Source organism: Heptranchias perlo, chromosome 1, assembly GCF_035084215.1.
Source record: "Heptranchias perlo isolate sHepPer1 chromosome 1, sHepPer1.hap1, whole genome shotgun sequence".
NCBI classification, from domain to species: domain Eukaryota; kingdom Metazoa; phylum Chordata; class Chondrichthyes; order Hexanchiformes; family Hexanchidae; genus Heptranchias; species Heptranchias perlo.
The window spans coordinates 6,494,816-6,507,696 of NC_090325.1; the positions used below are offsets into that span (position 1 = coordinate 6,494,816).

At 47.8% G+C, this 12,881-nt stretch overlaps 1 long non-coding RNA gene across 1 annotated transcript in view; it reads left to right on the plus strand.

The window, feature by feature from the left end:
• Positions 1–12,543, plus strand: part of LOC137322702 (uncharacterized) — a 98,682-nt gene extending 86,139 nt beyond the window's left edge. The window contains exon 3 of the long non-coding RNA XR_010963215.1: positions 12,480–12,543. This is a non-coding gene — a long non-coding RNA (uncharacterized lncRNA). The remainder of the gene's footprint in view (positions 1–12,479) is intronic.
• Positions 12,544–12,881: the final 338 nt, after the last annotated feature.

The following is a 12,881-nucleotide window of genomic DNA, read 5'->3' on the forward strand; positions in this document are numbered from 1 at the left end:
GGAGGGGAAGATGTTATTACTGGAGGGGAGGGAGTGATTACTGGAGGGGAGTGTTATTACTGGAGTGGAAAGGGTTTATTACTGGTGGGGAGTATTATTACTGAAGGGGAAGGAGTTTATTACTGGAGGCGAGGATGTTATTATTGGAGGGGAGGGAGTTATAATTGGAGGGGAGGTAATATTATTGGAGGGAAGGGTGTTATTATTGGAGGGGAGTGGGTTATTATTGGAGGGGCGGGTGTTATTATTGGAGGGGAGGGGGTGATTATTGGAGGGGATGGGGTGATTATTGGAGGGGAAGGGATTATTATTGGAGGGGAGTGGGTTATTATTGGAGGGGCGGGTGTTATTATTGGAGGGGAGGGGGTGATTATTGGAGGGGATGGGTGATTATTGGAGGGGAAGGGGTTATTATTGGAGGGGATGGGGTGATTATTGGAGGGGAAGGGGTTATTATTGGAGGGGATGGGGTGATTATTGGAGGGGAGGGTGTTATTATTGGAGGGGAGGGGGTGATTACTGGAGAGTAGGATGTTATTATTGGAAGGCAGGTGGTTATTGCTGGAGTGAAATGGGTTATTATTGGAAGGGAGGGTGTTATTATTGGAGGGGAGGGGTGATTATTGGAGGAGAGGGTGTTATTATTGGAAGCGAGGGAGTTATTATTGGTGGGGAGGTCTTATTAGAGTGGAGGCGGTTATTGTTGGAGAGGAGGGAGTTATTATTGGAGGAGAGGGAGTTATTAATGGAGGGGAGGGAGTTATTATTGGAGGGGAGAGAGTTATTCTTGGAGGGGAGGGGTTGATTATTGGAGGGAAGGGTGTTATTGGATGGGAGGGAGTTATTATTGGAGGGGAGGGTGTTATTATTGGAGGGGACAGGGTTATTATTGGAGGGGTGGGGGTTATTATTGGAGGGGAAGTTGATATTATTGGAGGGGACAGGGTTATTATTGGAGGGGAGAGTGATATTATTGGAGGGGAGAGGGTTATTATTGGAGGGGATGTAGTGATTAATGGAGGGGAGGGTGTTATTATAGGAGGGGAGAGAGTTATTATTGGAGGGGAGAGAGTTATTATTGGAGGGGAGGGTGTTATTATTGGAGGGGAGGGGTTATTATTGGAGGGGAGGGGGTTATTATTGGAGGGGATGGGGTGATTATTGGAGGGGAGAGGGTGATTACTGGAGAGTAGGATGTTATTATTGGAAGGGAGGAGGTTATTGCTGGAGTGAAATGGGTTATTATTGGAAGGGAGGGGCTTATTATTGTAGGGGAGTGGTGATTATTGGAGGGGAGGGGGTTATTATTGGAGGGAAGGTATTATTATTGGAGGGGAGTGGGTGATTATTGGAGGGGAGGGGGTTATTATTGGAGGGAAGGTATTATTATTGGAGGGGAGTGGGTGATTATTGGAGGGGAGGGGGTTATTATTGGAGGGAAGGTATTATTATTGGAGGGGAGTGGGTGATTATTGGAGGGGAGGGGGTTATTATTGGAGGGAAGGTATTATTATTGGAGGGGAGTGGGTGATTATTGGAGGGGAGGGGGTTATTATTGGAGGGAAGGTATTATTATTGGAGGGGAGTGGGTGATTATTGGAGGGGAGGGTGTTATTATTGGGGAGGAGATTGTTTTTTTACGGGAGGGGATTGGGTTATCATTGTAGGGGAGGGGGTTATCACTGGAGAGGAGGGCATTATTATTGGAGGGGAGGGGTGATTATTGGATGAGAGGCGGTTATTATTTGGAGGGGAGCAGGTGGATGGGAGGGTGTTATTATTGGATGGGAGGGTGATATTATTGGAGGGGAGGGTTTTATTATTGGAGGGGAGGGTGTTATTATTGGAGGGGTGGGGGTTATTATTGGAGGGGAAGGGGTGATTATTGGAGGGGAGGGGTGATTATTGGAGGAGAGGGTGTTATTATTGGAAGCGAGGGAGTTATTATTGGTGGGGAGGTCTTATTGGAGTGGAGGCGGTTATTGTTGGAGAGGAGGGAGTTATTCTTGGAGGGGAGGGAGTTATTATTAGAGGGGAAGGGGTTATTATTGGAGGGGACAGGGTTATTATTGGAGGGGACAGGGTTATTATTGGAGGGGTGGGGGTTATTATTGGAGGGGAGGGTGTTATTATGGGAGGGGAGGGGTGTATTGGATGGGAGGGAGTTATTATTGGAGTGGAGGGTGTTATTATTGGAGGAGATGGAGTTATTATTGGAGGGGAGGGTGTTATTATTGGAGGGGAAGGGGTGATTATTGGAGGGGAAGGGGTGATTATTGGAGGGGAGGGTGTTATTGGATGGGAGGGAGCTATTATTGGAGTGGAGGGTGTTGTTATTGGAGGAGATGGAGTTATTATTGGAGGGGAGGGTGTTATTATTGGAGGGGAAGGGGTGATTATTGGAGGGGAAGGGGTGATTATTGGAGGGGAGGGTGTTATTGGATGGGAGGGAGCTATTATTGGAGTGGAGGGTGTTGTTATTGGAGGGGAGGGGGTTATTATTGGAGGGGAGGGTGTTATTATTGGAGGGGAGGTTGGTATTATTGGAGGGGACAGGGTTATTATTGGAGGGGAGGGTGATATTATTGGTGGGGGGGTTATTATTGGAGGGGGGGTTATTATTGGAGGGGTGTAGTGATTAATGGAGGGGAGGGAGTTATTATTGGAGGGGAGGGTGTTATTATTGGAGGGGAAGGGATTATTATTGGAGGGGAGGGGGTTATTATTGGAGGGGAGGGGGTTATTATTAGAGGTGAGGGTGTTATTATTGGAGGGGAGGGGGTTATTATTGATGGGGAGGGTGATATTATTGGAGGGGAGGGGGTTATTATTGGAGTGGATGTAGTGATTAATGGAGAGGAGGGTGTTACTATTGTGGGGGGTGTTATTATTGGAGGGGAGGGGGTTATTATTGGAGGGGAGGGTGTTGTTATTGGAGGGGAGGGGGATATTATTGGCGGGGAGGGGATTATTATTGGAGCGAAGGAGGTTATTATTCGAGGGGTATGGGTTATTATTGGAGGGGAGTGCGTTATTATTGGAGGGGAAGGGGTTGATTATTGGAGGGAAGGGGGTTATTATTGGAGGGGAGGGAGTTATTATTGGAGGGAAGGAGGTTATTATTCGAGGGGTATGGGTTATTATTGGAGGGGAGTGCGTTATTATTGGAGGGGAAGGGGTGGATCATTGGAGGGGAGGGGGTGGTTATTGGAGGGGAGGGTGTTATTAGTGGAGGAGATGGAGTTATTATTGGAGGGGAGGGTGTTATTATTGGAAGGGAGGGGTTGACTATTGGAGGGGAGGGGGTTATTGGATGGGAGGGAGTTATTATTGGAGTGGAGAGTGTTATTATTGGAGGGGAGGGTGATATTATTGGAGGGGACCGGGTTTTTATTTGAGGGGACAGGGTTATTATTGGAGGGGGGATATTATTGGAGGGATAGGTTATTAATAGAGGGGTGGGGGCTTTTATTGGAGGGGAGGGTGTTATTATTGGAGGGGAAGAGATTATTATTGGAGGGGAGGGGTTATTATTGGAGGAGTGGGGCTTAGTATTAGAGGTGAGGGTGTTATTATTGGAGGGGACAGGGTTATTGTCGGGGAGGGTGATATTATTGGAGGGGTGGGGGTTATTATTGGAGGGGAAGTAGTGATTAATGGAGGTGAGGGTGTTATTATTGGAGGGGAGGGAGTTATTATTGGAGGGGAAGGGGTTATTATTGGAGGGGAGAGAGTTATTCTTGGAGGGGAGGGGTTGATTATTGGAGGGAAGGGTGTTATTATGGGAGGGGAGGGGTGTATTGGATGGGAGGGAGTTATTATTGGAGTGGAGGGTGTTATTATTGGAGGAGATGGAGTTATTATTGGAGGGGAGGATGTTATTATTGGAGGGGAAGGGGTGATTATTGGAGGGGAGGGTGTTATTATTGGGGAGGAGGGGTTGATTATTGGAGGGGAGGGGGTTATTATTGGAGGGGTGGGGGTTATTATTGGAGGGGAGGGGGATATTATTGGAGGGGAGGGGGATATTATTGGAGGGGACAGGGTTATTATTGGAGGGGATGTAGTGATTAATGGAGGGGAGGGTGTTATTATAGGAGGGGTGGGAGTTATTATTGGAGGGGAGGTTGTTATTATTGGAGGGGAGGGGTTTATTATTGGAGGGGAGGGGATTATTATTGGAGGGGAGGGTGTTATTATGGGAGGGGAGGGGTGTATTGGATGGGAGGGAGTTATTATTGGAGTGGAGGGTGTTATTATTGGAGGAGATGGAGTTATTATTGGAGGGGAGGGTGTTATTATTGGAGGGGAAGGGGTGATTATTGGAGGGGAGGGTGTTATTATTGGGGAGGAGGGGTTGATTATTGGAGGGGAGGGGGTTATTGGATGGGAGGGAGTTATTATTGGAGTGGAGAGTGTTATTATTGGAGGGGAGGGGAATATTATTGGAACAGATGGGGTTATTAATGGAGCAAAGGAAGTTATTATTGGAGGGGAGGGGTTATTATTGGAGAGGTGGGAGTTATTATTGGAGGGGAGGGAGTTATTATTGGAGGGGAAGGGGTTATTATTGGAGGGGAGGGAGTTATTATTGGAGGGGAAGGGGTTGATTATTGGAGGGGAGGGGGTTATTATTGGAGGGGAGGGTGTTATTATTGGAGGGGAGGTTGGTATTATTGGAGGGGACAGGGTTATTATTGGAGGGGAGGGTGATATTATTGGTGGGGGGGTTATTATTGGAGGGGGGGTTATTATTGGAGGGGTGTAGTGATTAATGGAGAGGAGGGAGTTATTATTGGAGGGGAAGGGATTATTATTGGAGGGGAGGGGGTTATTATTAGAGGTGAGGGTGTTATTATTGGAGGGGACAGGGTTATTATTGATGGGGAGGGTGATATTATTGGAGGGGATGGGGTTATTATTGGAGGGGAGGGGGTTATTATTGGAGGGGAGGGTGTTGTTATTGGAGGGGATGTAGTGATTAATAGAGAGGAGGGTGTTACTATTGTGGGGGGTGTTATTATTGGAGGGGAGGGGGTTATTATTGGAGGGGAGGGTGTTGTTATTGGAGGGGAGGGGGATATTATTGGCGGGGAGGGGATTATTATTGGAGCGAAGGAGGTTATTATTCGAGGGGTATGGGTTATTATTGGAGGGGAGTGCGTTATTATTGGAGGGGAAGGGGTTGATTATTGGAGGGGAGGGGTTATTATTGGAGGGGAGGTAGTTATTATTGGAGGGAAGGGGTGGATCATTGGAGGGGAGGGGGTGGTTATTGGAGGGGAGGGTGTTATTAGTGGAGGAGATGGAGTTATTATTGGAGGGGAGGGGGTTATTATTGGAAGGGAGGGGTTGACTATTGGAGGAGAGGGGGTTACTGGATGGGAGGGAGTTATTATTGGAGTGGAGAGTGTTATTATTGGAGGGGAGGGTGATATTATTGGAGGGGACCGGGTTTTTATTGGAGGGGACAGGGTTATTATTGGAGGGGAGGGGGTTATTATTGGAGGGGAGGGTGTTATTATTGGAGGGGAGGGAGTTATTATTGGAGGGGAAGAGTTTATTATTGGAGGGGAGGGGTTATTATTGGAGGGGAGGGGGTTATTATTGGAGGGGAGGGTGTTATTATTGGAGGGGAAGGGGTTATTATTGGAGGGGAGGGGGTTATTATTGGAGGGGAGGGGGTTATTATTGATGGGGAGGGGGTTATTATTGGAGGGGAGGGGGTTATTATTGGAGGGGAGGGGGTTATTATTGGAGGGGAGGGGGTTATTATTGGAGGGGAAGGGGTTATTATTGGAGGGAAGAGAATTATTCTTGGAGGGGAGGGGTTGATTATTGGAGGGAAGGGTGATATTATTGGAGGGGACAGGGTTATTATTGGAGGGGACAGGGTTATTATTGGAGGGGTGGGGGTTATTATTGGAGGTGAGGGGGATATTATTGGAGGGGAGGGGGTTATTATTGGAGGGGATGTAGTGATTAATGGAGGGGAGGGTGTTATTTTAGGAGGGGAGGGAGTTATTATTGGAGTGGAGGGTGTTATTATTGGAGGAGATGGAGTTATTATTGGAGGAGAGGGTGTTATTATTGGAGGGGAAGGGGTGATTATTGGAGGGGAGGGTGTTATTATGGGAGGGGAGGGGTGTATTGGATGGGAGGGAGTTATTATTGGAGTGGAGGATGTTATTATTGGAGGAGATGGAGTTATTATTGGAGGGGAGGGTGTTATTATTGGAGGGGAAGGGGTGATTATTGGAGGGGAAGGGGTGATTATTGGAGGGGAGGGTGTTATTGGATGGGAGGGAGCTATTATTGGAGTGGAGGGTGTTGTTATTGGAGGAGATGGAGTTATTATTGGAGGGGAGGGTGTTATTATTGGAGGGGAAGGGGTGATTATTGGAGGGGAAGGGGTGATTATTGGAGGGGAGGGTGTTATTGGATGGGAGGGAGCTATTATTGGAGTGGAGGGTGTTGTTATTGGAGGGGAGGGGGTTATTATTGGAGGGGAGGGTGTTATTATTGGAGGGGAGGTTGGTATTATTGGAGGGGACAGGGTTATTATTGGAGGGGAGGGTGATATTATTGGTGGGGGGGTTATTATTGGAGGGGGGGTTATTATTGGAGGGGTATAGTGATTAATGGAGGGGAGGGAGTTATTATTGGAGGGGAGGGTGTTATTATTGGAGGGGAAGGGATTATTATTGGAGGGGAGGGGTTATTATTGGAGGAGTGGGGCTTAGTATTAGAGGTGAGGGTGTTATTATTGGAGGGGACAGGGTTATTGGCGGGGAGGGTGATATTATTGGAGGGGTGGGGGTTATTATTGGAGGGGAAGTAGTGATTAATGGAGGTGAGGGTGTTATTATTGGAGGGGAGGGAGTTATTATTGGAGGGGAAGGGGTTATTATTGGAGGGGAGAGAGTTATTCTTGGAGGGGAGGGGTTGATTATTGGAGGGAAGGGTGTTATTATGGGAGGGGAGGGGTGTATTGGATGGGAGGGAGTTATTATTGGAGTGGAGGGTGTTATTATTGGAGGAGATGGAGTTATTATTGGAGGGGAGGGTGTTATTATTGGAGGGGAAGGGGTGATTATTGGAGGGGAGGGTGTTATTATTGGGGAGGAGGGGTTGATTATTGGAGGGGAGGGGGTTATTATTGGAGGGGTGGGGGTTATTATTGGAGGGGAGGGGGATATTATTGGAGGGGAGGGGGATATTATTGGAGGGGACAGGGTTATTATTGGAGGGGATGTAGTGATTAATGGAGGGGAGGGTGTTATTATAGGAGGGGTGGGAGTTATTATTGGAGGGGAGGTTGTTATTATTGGAGGGGAGGGGTTTATTATTGGAGGGGAGGGGATTATTATTGGAGGGGAGGGTGTTATTATGGGAGGGGAGGGGTGTATTGGATGGGAGGGAGTTATTATTGGAGTGGAGGGTGTTATTATTGGAGGAGATGGAGTTATTATTGGAGGGGAGGGTGTTATTATTGGAGGGGAAGGGGTGATTATTGGAGGGGAGGGTGTTATTATTGGGGAGGAGGGGTTGATTATTGGAGGGGAGGGGGTTATTGGATGGGAGGGAGTTATTATTGGAGTGGAGAGTGTTATTATTGGAGGGGAGGGGAATATTATTGGAACAGATGGGGTTATTAATGGAGCAAAGGAAGTTATTATTGGAGGGGAGGGGTTATTATTGGAGAGGTGGGAGTTATTATTGGAGGGGAGGGAGTTATTATTGGAGGGGAAGGGGTTATTATTGGAGGGGAGGGAGTTATTATTGGAGGGGAAGGGGTTGATTATTGGAGGGGAGGGGGTTATTATTGGAGGGGAGGGTGTTATTATTGGAGGGGAGGTTGGTATTATTGGAGGGGACAGGGTTATTATTGGAGGGGAGGGTGATATTATTGGTGGGGGGGTTATTATTGGAGGGGGGGTTATTATTGGAGGGGTGTAGTGATTAATGGAGAGGAGGGAGTTATTATTGGAGGGGAAGGGATTATTATTGGAGGGGAGGGGGTTATTATTAGAGGTGAGGGTGTTATTATTGGAGGGGACAGGGTTATTATTGATGGGGAGGGTGATATTATTGGAGGGGATGGGGTTATTATTGGAGGGGAGGGGGTTATTATTGGAGGGGAGGGTGTTGTTATTGGAGGGGATGTAGTGATTAATAGAGAGGAGGGTGTTACTATTGTGGGGGGTGTTATTATTGGAGGGGAGGGGGTTATTATTGGAGGGGAGGGTGTTGTTATTGGAGGGGAGGGGGATATTATTGGCGGGGAGGGGATTATTATTGGAGCGAAGGAGGTTATTATTCGAGGGGTATGGGTTATTATTGGAGGGGAGTGCGTTATTATTGGAGGGGAAGGGGTTGATTATTGGAGGGGAGGGGTTATTATTGGAGGGGAGGTAGTTATTATTGGAGGGAAGGGGTGGATCATTGGAGGGGAGGGGGTGGTTATTGGAGGGGAGGGTGTTATTAGTGGAGGAGATGGAGTTATTATTGGAGGGGAGGGGGTTATTATTGGAAGGGAGGGGTTGACTATTGGAGGAGAGGGGGTTACTGGATGGGAGGGAGTTATTATTGGAGTGGAGAGTGTTATTATTGGAGGGGAGGGTGATATTATTGGAGGGGACCGGGTTTTTATTGGAGGGGACAGGGTTATTATTGGAGGGGAGGGGGTTATTATTGGAGGGGAGGGTGTTATTATTGGAGGGGAGGGAGTTATTATTGGAGGGGAAGAGTTTATTATTGGAGGGGAGGGGTTATTATTGGAGGGGAGGGGGTTATTATTGGAGGGGAGGGTGTTATTATTGGAGGGGAAGGGGTTATTATTGGAGGGGAGGGGGTTATTATTGGAGGGGAGGGGGTTATTATTGATGGGGAGGGGGTTATTATTGGAGGGGAGGGGGTTATTATTGGAGGGGAGGGGGTTATTATTGGAGGGGAGGGGGTTATTATTGGAGGGGAAGGGGTTATTATTGGAGGGAAGAGAATTATTCTTGGAGGGGAGGGGTTGATTATTGGAGGGAAGGGTGATATTATTGGAGGGGACAGGGTTATTATTGGAGGGGACAGGGTTATTATTGGAGGGGTGGGGGTTATTATTGGAGGTGAGGGGGATATTATTGGAGGGGAGGGGGTTATTATTGGAGGGGATGTAGTGATTAATGGAGGGGAGGGTGTTATTTTAGGAGGGGAGGGAGTTATTATTGGAGTGGAGGGTGTTATTATTGGAGGAGATGGAGTTATTATTGGAGGAGAGGGTGTTATTATTGGAGGGGAAGGGGTGATTATTGGAGGGGAGGGTGTTATTATGGGAGGGGAGGGGTGTATTGGATGGGAGGGAGTTATTATTGGAGTGGAGGATGTTATTATTGGAGGAGATGGAGTTATTATTGGAGGGGAGGGTGTTATTATTGGAGGGGAAGGGGTGATTATTGGAGGGGAAGGGGTGATTATTGGAGGGGAGGGTGTTATTGGATGGGAGGGAGCTATTATTGGAGTGGAGGGTGTTGTTATTGGAGGAGATGGAGTTATTATTGGAGGGGAGGGTGTTATTATTGGAGGGGAAGGGGTGATTATTGGAGGGGAAGGGGTGATTATTGGAGGGGAGGGTGTTATTGGATGGGAGGGAGCTATTATTGGAGTGGAGGGTGTTGTTATTGGAGGGGAGGGGGTTATTATTGGAGGGGAGGGTGTTATTATTGGAGGGGAGGTTGGTATTATTGGAGGGGACAGGGTTATTATTGGAGGGGAGGGTGATATTATTGGTGGGGGGGTTATTATTGGAGGGGGGGTTATTATTGGAGGGGTATAGTGATTAATGGAGGGGAGGGAGTTATTATTGGAGGGGAGGGTGTTATTATTGGAGGGGAAGGGATTATTATTGGAGGGGAGGGGTTATTATTGGAGGAGTGGGGCTTAGTATTAGAGGTGAGGGTGTTATTATTGGAGGGGACAGGGTTATTGGCGGGGAGGGTGATATTATTGGAGGGGTGGGGGTTATTATTGGAGGGGAAGTAGTGATTAATGGAGGTGAGGGTGTTATTATTGGAGGGGAGGGAGTTATTATTGGAGGGGAAGGGGTTATTATTGGAGGGGAGAGAGTTATTCTTGGAGGGGAGGGGTTGATTATTGGAGGGAAGGGTGTTATTATGGGAGGGGAGGGGTGTATTGGATGGGAGGGAGTTATTATTGGAGTGGAGGGTGTTATTATTGGAGGAGATGGAGTTATTATTGGAGGGGAGGGTGTTATTATTGGAGGGGAAGGGGTGATTATTGGAGGGGAGGGTGTTATTATTGGGGAGGAGGGGTTGATTATTGGAGGGGAGGGGGTTATTATTGGAGGGGTGGGGGTTATTATTGGAGGGGAGGGGGATATTATTGGAGGGGAGGGGGATATTATTGGAGGGGACAGGGTTATTATTGGAGGGGATGTAGTGATTAATGGAGGGGAGGGTGTTATTATAGGAGGGGTGGGAGTTATTATTGGAGGGGAGGTTGTTATTATTGGAGGGGAGGGGTTTATTATTGGAGGGGAGGGGATTATTATTGGAGGGGAGGGTGTTATTATGGGAGGGGAGGGTGTTATTATGGGAGGGGAGGGGTGTATTGGATGGGAGGGAGTTATTATTGGAGTGGAGGGTGTTATTATTGGAGGAGATGGAGTTATTATTGGAGGGGAGGGTGTTATTATTGGAGGGGAAGGGGTGATTATTGGAGGGGAGGGTGTTATTATTGGGGAGGAGGGGTTGATTATTGGAGGGGAGGGGGTTATTGGATGGGAGGGAGTTATTATTGGAGTGGAGAGTGTTATTATTGGAGGGGAGGGGAATATTATTGGAACAGATGGGGTTATTAATGGAGCAAAGGAAGTTATTATTGGAGGGGAGGGGTTATTATTGGAGAGGTGGGAGTTATTATTGGAGGGGAGGGAGTTATTATTGGAGGGGAAGGGGTTATTATTGGAGGGGAGGGAGTTATTATTGGAGGGGAAGGGGTTGATTATTGGAGGGGAGGGGGTTATTATTGGAGGGGAGGGTGTTATTATTGGAGGGGAGGTTGGTATTATTGGAGGGGACAGGGTTATTATTGGAGGGGAGGGTGATATTATTGGTGGGGGGGTTATTATTGGAGGGGGGGTTATTATTGGAGGGGTGTAGTGATTAATGGAGAGGAGGGAGTTATTATTGGAGGGGAAGGGATTATTATTGGAGGGGAGGGGGTTATTATTAGAGGTGAGGGTGTTATTATTGGAGGGGACAGGGTTATTATTGATGGGGAGGGTGATATTATTGGAGGGGATGGGGTTATTATTGGAGGGGAGGGGGTTATTATTGGAGGGGAGGGTGTTGTTATTGGAGGGGATGTAGTGATTAATAGAGAGGAGGGTGTTACTATTGTGGGGGGTGTTATTATTGGAGGGGAGGGGGTTATTATTGGAGGGGAGGGTGTTGTTATTGGAGGGGAGGGGGATATTATTGGCGGGGAGGGGATTATTATTGGAGCGAAGGAGGTTATTATTCGAGGGGTATGGGTTATTATTGGAGGGGAGTGCGTTATTATTGGAGGGGAAGGGGTTGATTATTGGAGGGGAGGGGTTATTATTGGAGGGGAGGTAGTTATTATTGGAGGGAAGGGGTGGATCATTGGAGGGGAGGGGGTGGTTATTGGAGGGGAGGGTGTTATTAGTGGAGGAGATGGAGTTATTATTGGAGGGGAGGGTGTTATTATTGGAAGGGAGGGGTTGACTATTGGAGGGGAGGGGGTTATTGGATGGGAGGGAGTTATTATTGGAGTGGAGAGTGTTATTATTGGAGGGGAGGGTGATATTATTGGAGGGGACCGGGTTTTTATTGGAGGGGACAGGGTTATTATTGGAGGGGAGGGGGTTATTATTGGAGGGGAGGGTGATATTATTGGAGGGGACCGGGTTTTTATTGGAGGGGACAGGGTTATTATTGGAGGGGGGATATTATTGGAGGGGAGGGTGTTATTATTGGAGGGGAGGGAGTTATTATTGGAGGGGAGGGTGTTATTATTGGAGGGGAGGGAGTTATTATTGGAGGGGAAGAGTTTATTATTGGAGGGGAGGGGTTATTATTGGAGGGGAGGGGGTTATTATTGGAGGGGAGGGGGTGATTATTGGAGGGGAGGGTGTTATTATTGGAGGGGATGTGGTGATTATTGGAGGGGAGGGGTTGGTTATTGGAGGGGAGGGTGTTATTACGGGAGGGGAGGGGGTTATTATTGGATGGGAGGGGGTTATTGCTTGAGGAGAGGGGGATTGTAATTGGAGGGAGGGGGTTATTACTGTCTGTTTTAATCCTGATTTATATTTTTAGTATGAAAGAAATGTTGGCTAAAAGTAATGAGTCGGTGAGGCGTGAAAGAGTTGACGGGAAGTTAAACTAATCCTAAATCACTCTGTTCTTCGGCCTGAAACGTTAACTCTGTTTCTTTCTCCACAGATCCTGCCTGAGTTGCTGAGCTTCTCCAGCATTTTCTGTTTTTATTCCCTAAATCACTCAGTGTCCAGGGGGAGGAGAGTGGAAGCAAGGGGAGGAGAGGGGAGGGGCTGGGAGCTGCCTTTATTACACTTGTTCCAACTCCCTTGTGTTATTCCAACACTTGTCCAGTGTCCTTTTTAAAAAAAAAATACTTGGCTTCAATTTCCATGTATAAAGGAGTCTGACGGATGAGGGATCACAGTCGAATGAGGCTAGGTGTCTGTATGGAGAGTGGCGGCCCCTTTCAAGCTGACTTCTGGGATCGGACGTGATAGAGCGTTAAATGAGCATGGTGTCTCCAGCCTTTAACCCCCAGCACATCAATTACCAGGCCCAGCACAACCCGCCATCATTTATCTTCAT